Consider the following 6674-nt stretch of genomic DNA (forward strand, 5'->3'; position numbering starts at 1 on the left):
TTATAAAACCTAACTCATAGAGTTTAGCTGGCAAGCGCAAGGATCTGAGTTCAATCCCTGGTTCCACACACACACACACACACACACAAAAAAAAAAAGGAAATTAAAACCTAACTCAGAATTTTCTAAAGTTACAAGTTAAGATAATTAGGATAAATCTATCCCCAAACAGAATTACTTAATAATTTTGATTTCTTGAAAAAGCTTTATTCTGGGCTGGGAAGATAGCTCAATGGAGTAAGTGCTTGCCTAGCAAGGTCAAGTTCCTGAGCTCAATCCCTGGTACCACCAAAAAAAAAAAAAAAAGCTTTCCTATAATTCATCAATGCTAAATATAAAACAAGCTTAATTTCATTTTGTTTGTTTTTCCTAAATTTAGGTAGCTGGCTGATTAAGCCAACTAACACAATGTCAGTTTGTTAAAATTTAAATATTTAATGGCGTTGTCATCTTTTCAAACATTGTTTTAGGACTAATCATGATCTTTGGCAGGTCACTTTAATGATAACCTTTAACTTCCTTAGGTAACTTAAAATCTGGAACTGATTCAAACTAACCTAATTAATAGGTAAACGCTAGATAGCTAAATCATTTCGAAGTAAGACAAATTTGGTCACAAATTATAATAAAGAACAAAGCTTGGAAAGTCAACTTGATTTGCTTTGATTTATACACTTGAAACTAAAGATATATAAGAAACGTATTTAAAACTCAGCAAAGATAGCTCAAATCTGATGGTCTTGCTCCTCTGGATTAAGGTTGCTATGCTGGATATGGGATGTTCCACACAGATTCATAAGTTAAGGATGAGTGTGCAGCTTGATGCTGTGAGAGGGTAAAACTTTTAAGAAGAGGAGGTAAGAGAAGGGTTAAGGCTATGGGGGTGTGCCTGGGAAAGGGAGAGCTAACCTAGTCTCTTCCTGACTCGTTTTCTTTATTTGCTGGCTGCTCTGAGGTGAACTGCACGCTGACTGCCATGCTCCACACCGTGATATGCAGCCTTACCAAAGGGCCTGCACAAAACTGAAAGAAAATTATAAATTCATTATCGTTGATATTTTATTAAAGTAGTAAAGGGCTGGCTAACGCAGAGATTTATACATCTGCTGACCCTATGACAGTTTTCTCATTTATAAGACAGCGTACGTTTTCTCTCTCAGAGTTTGGGTTTTTAAGAAATTGTAATATCACTTTGATTGAATATATAGCCAGCTAGTGTTTGTCAGATCCAAATGAGCTAAATTTCTAATTCAAATTTATTTCTTTTTCCTTTTCCCAAATCAGGTCCTAAATATATAAAAATGAAGAAATTTCTCACGTTGTGTTTTACACCTAAAATACTTTGAGCTATTCAAGAGGGATCTGGAAAATAAAATACTTTTTTCTATCTTATGAAATGAAATTCTGCAAATAATTTAGTTTGCTTGATATATTATTTGGTAAGAATTACATGGGAGAATGGCAATTTTTGGTGTGTTTGTGGTGAGCAAAGCTGGCGGCCTGATTTCTCATCATGACAGCTATGCGCCGCGGGCTGGGGCTGACAAAACTTTGTTACCCGCAGGATCTGCTGCTCCCGCTGCACGACGAGCTAGTGCTGGTTGCTTTCGGCCAACGGGATGGCATCTGGGTGGGCCACGCAGTGCTGGCTATCAGTGGCAAGGCCGTGAACGGCAAGTACACGTACGATGGGAAAGAGATGCTGGAGTATGTGGGCAACCCGGCCAACCTCTCGGTGTCCATTCGCTCAGGCCGGCCCGCCTCACCTTCACCGGCAAGCTCATGCTGCCCTCCGTGTTCCACTCGCTCTTTGCCGCTGGCTCCCAGCTGTCTCCTGAACAGGGAAGCTCTGGCGGTGAGATGCTGGAGACTGACACTTTCAAACTGCACGACTGACAGGGATCAAGTTTGTGGTGCCGGCAGGCCCTAGGCAAGCTGGAATCGATTCTCTTCTCCGAAAAATTGATGAGCTTTACCCAGATGTTGTCCTCAAGAATCCATTCTATTCTCTGGAAATGCCCATCAAGTGTGAGCTGTTTGACCAAAACCTGAAGCTAGCTCTGGAAGTAGCAGAAAAGACAGGGACGTTTGCACCAGGGTCGTAAGCTAAACCCGCACTGGACTTCCAAAGCGAGATCGGTCTTGTAGGAGAGGTTCTGCCATTTCTGCTCGTGCCAGCAGCCTTGTTACTGTACTTGAAATGGAGAACGCAGGGTCTAGTGACACATACTGATCCCTGAGCCTTAACTCCATGCTCTCCCTTCTATATATATCATGGTCCTACTTCCCAACTCTGTACAGATTTATTTGTGGAGGCAGTAGGCCCTTAAGTGTTGTAATAAACATTCCGTTGATCCATTGGGGGGGGGGGGAAGCATTACATGGGAATAGTTGTCAAATTAGAAGAGATCATCAGCTATCTATACCCTGAACTAGTATAGGCAACATGTTATTAATTTCAATATTTAAGAAATCGCATGTTTTATGGGTATTTGTAGAGGTTCATCAAATCTTCTGTCTGCAATGTATTAACCTCAGGAGGAATACTGTTAAACCTCTATGCAATACTTTTTCCACTCTTCATGTGTCTGTTTTCTGGCCATGCTTTGCCTGATAAAATTACACAATAACAATATTGTATTTAATCATTATTTCATTTATTATTACTTGACCACTGTAGCTGTTTTTTTAATTTAAACCTAACATATTACTACAGATAGTTCTCAGTTGGAGATGTGTACTAAACTTATCATTGCTGTTTTATTTAAAAAATTTATTTACAAAAATATAGAGGTCTAAAGCTTACAATAAACATACTATTTCTTATTTACTTTATACTTTTTATCTAAAATTTAAGTTTCAGAATAGCTGTATCATGTATTTTGGGCTTTTTTCTTGATATTATTATGTCCATAATTGTATAAAGTAGATGTAATATTTGCTGGTTTCTTTCAAAACAGGCTTGACCATGTGCTTTAGAGAAGTTTTATATAAACCCAACTATTTGTTCATATTTATTCTTATTTTAACTCCTCATCAATTATCCACTGCGAATCTGTGTACAGATTTGTTCATGGGCTACAGAGTTTACAAGGTACAAAAATAAGGATTCACAAGGTCAGCTATGCAAATGACCTCAGTAAACTTCATTCTCGCCCCTTTCCAGCTCTTCACGTAGGTCTCAAGAATTCATTTCTTCCTTTGCAAAGCAAATGGAATGCAGTCGTTGGTGCGGGCTTGCATGCAACTTTAAAGTTCCTCCGAGATGAGCCATGCCTGATGTTTCTAGAGACTATTCTCCAACTTCCACGAATCCAGCTGCAGGTAGAACATTGTGTAACAGCCCCATCCCGAAGGACTTCTGCCGAGAGCTTTCCTTTCACTGTCGTCTGTCTTTGATGTTAAGTGCACTTTCCAAGCACTCATAATGCTAACACTGACATCATTTTCCATTTGGAAAGAATGACTTGAATCAGATTGTATGACAACATACTTCCGAGCCATTTAGAACTGATGTTTGGTCTGGGTTTGTGTCTATCAACATGACTCTATATTGTGAAATCAAAATAGGAAATATTTCACTTGGCAATTAATCAACAGTCTGGGGGTGCTTTCAATGTTATGAGGACAACAGAAAGATACATTTTAGGAACGATGTTGATGCCTGCTCTTTAGAATTTAGCTGAATCCTACACTGAATGCTATATCTTAGATTTTAATGCCTTTAAAATGTTTTGCTTTAGTTTCTTTTAATCACCATATTTGCCTCTGAATTTCAGAATTTCTCTGTCTTCACTTATTTATACTTTCTGTAGTCACTGGATAAATATATACCCTGTGCAAGATATGCTGCTAGGCTTCAGAGATAGAGACTTTAAAAAAAAATCCAACACTTCATAGTTTCCCCTTGATTAGAACTATATATCCATTGTAATGTCCACAAAACATAGGTATTAGTGTGGAACATATGAAATTGCTATGTTTAGGTCAAAATGATAAATTACTATTAGTTTCACATTTTTGTCTAGCACTCTAACATCTTGATGCAGTATTTTGGAAGTGTTAGCCAATGTATTGTGAAAAAAAAAGCAGAAGTTGGGTGTTAGGCAATAGAGAGACTGGGAACAGAATGATGAATCTGGTTTAAAAAATATGTTCCATACAAAGGGAAAACTTAAAAATTGAGTGTATAAATTAATATAAACTTGAGTGTATAAATTAATTTCTGGAAAATATAAGACACATGTTACTGTTGAGAATGCTACAGTAGCTGTACAGTTAGTTGCCTCAACTACAAGGCAATTAAGACTGTAATTAAGCCTACTGACTGTTCAGCTGTGCAATTGTAAGGTCATTAACCTCTTTGTCCTTCAGTTGCTTCATCTGTAAAATAAACATAATGATAGGACCAGCTTCATGTTTGGTGGTGGATTAACTGAGTTCATTGTACAATTCTCTCAGAATAGTATCTGCCACAAAGGAGGCCTAAATATGAGTTATTGTCGGAGGATGAAGATAAAAGCACCCTCATCCTGCCACCTTGTTTTCTAGGAGAGCTGTTTGTCCCCCTTTCCAGAAGTCTTCCCCAAGGACTGTCTGGCAAAGTGCTGATTGACACCTGACCTAGCCTCCATTGCTCTGCTTCATTAGATTCCTGTATTCTCAATGCCTTCCCTGTCCTTGATGTCATCAAAAGTCCACCCTTTATTGAGAAGGCTTCCGAGTGAACTTAGCAGGAAGTGAGCTGACACAGTTTTCTAACCTGAATGCTTCAGTGGTGCCACAGGGCCTCCTTCAGTGCAAGATCTGCAGGGTCTCTGGAGCGATTTGTAGGGTTCATTCTGTGTTCACACATATTTAATTACCATACAGTAGTTTCATATTGTGTTGGTAGTCTTCAACACGAAAATTGACCTATCATTATTACAGCTTCAATTTGTAAAGGTCTTTTAAAATGACAAAAGATCATGTATATATATTTTAATAAGAAAGATGATATAGCTTTTCATAAGTCATCTCCCAGTTCCCAACCTACCTCTCAGCTTTTCCCTCTGCAGCAGACAATGTTAACAGATGGAGTTTGTCTTTTCTCTCCTTTTAGACCTTTTTTCATACTCAAAGGAGCATTTCCCAAGGCATATTTATTTGGAGATACGTAGATATAGACCCATTGTTTTAGCTAAAATGAAACAATTTTTTACCCATTACGCTCAAAACATTTTTCATTAGTAGTGAATGTATTTTATTAGGCCAATGGATATAGATATAATTTATGCTTACATAGCATCAAGATATTCCAAAAAATGAACATTATACAGTATTACTTCATACTCTAATATTGTATGTTATACTAAACAAACTGTTATTTATTCAGCATTCCCCAGTTGGTAGACCTTCGAATGCTTCTAGGCTACCAACGAGGGCATTTATATACGTTTTTATGCAAAAGTGATTTGTAGTTCTGTTGATAAGATTAGAAGTAAATGGGTTGCTACATGAAGAGTGTATGTCTTGTAATATTAAATTATGGATATTACTTTTGGAAATAATCTTAGCAAGACTCCTCTGTACTTATTTTAATGAAATATCACCAGAAAGAGGTGTTTTACTCTTTAACTTTTTCTGGTCTGATGAATTAAAATGTCTTCTCATTGTGGTTTTATTTTGTATTTCTCTTATTAGAAACATTGATGATCATTGTTTATATTTGCCGACCTTTGAAATGTTCTCTTTTGTGAGTTATCTGAGGAAGGACTCTATAAGTCCCTCACTCCTTCTTATTTTCTAGAGATGTTTGTCTGTTAGTATTAATTGGTAAACTTTTTGTAGATTGGATACATTAAACACATTTAAAAGACATATAGAATTGGAATGCTTACAGTGTGTATGATGGCAACAGTATTAGGTGTGCTGGGGACACAGACATGATAAACACTGGGTATAGTAATGGAACCACAGATGTCCCTTTTGGCCTTTGTCTTTTGGGTGTCCCTCTGTTGTTCAAGGCAGTATATGTTTTCCCACATTTTGCTAAATCTAAGGATTACTTTCAATGATTTGACCATTTATCTTCACATACAGCCTTAAATTAGGCTTTTCAAGAATTATTTTAGAAGTCGAATTTTATTTCTTCTACTGATTTGCCAAGCGCATCAGTATTTAACATTTTTAAACACTTTATGTATGCAGGTTAATATTCCCTAGCAGTTATTCATTAAAATAGAATTAAAGCTAATTATAGAAATTAAGAACTAGGCTTTCTTTAATCAAAAATATCTTTGTTCCTATAGTTCTTTAGCTAAGGGCTATTTTTATTCTTAGGGCTCAGAATTTTTAAAAATTGCTTTTAACTACTTTATTTGTATATGAGATAGTGATTACAGTCCCAAGATCTGAAAGTCAGAGAGACAAAATCCCACACACGCTGCCTACCTTGGGACAAAGTTGTTTTTTGTTTTGGTTTGTTTTTTTAACTCTCATAGCTCTAACTTTCCTCACATTTATAATGGTCTTAAGGAAATCTATAACATGGGGTATTTGCAAGGATTTAAAACTAGTAACATTTAAAAATCATATCATGGTGTTTAATGGTTAAGCACTTAATAGCTATTCTTATTAAAATTAAATATAATAAAGGATATTTTATTATTGAGACTGGGCATGGGGGCCAGTAT

At 36.6% G+C, this 6674-nt stretch overlaps 1 pseudogene; it reads left to right on the forward strand.

Moving 5' to 3' along the window:
- Positions 1–1458: 1458 nt before the first annotated feature.
- LOC101588583 lies at positions 1459–2105 on the forward strand (annotated as a pseudogene).
- The last annotated feature ends 4569 nt before the right edge of the window (positions 2106–6674 follow it).

This window comes from Octodon degus, unplaced genomic scaffold (genome assembly GCF_000260255.1).
Source record: "Octodon degus isolate 3935 unplaced genomic scaffold, OctDeg1.0 scaffold00036, whole genome shotgun sequence".
NCBI lineage: Eukaryota > Metazoa > Chordata > Mammalia > Rodentia > Octodontidae > Octodon > Octodon degus.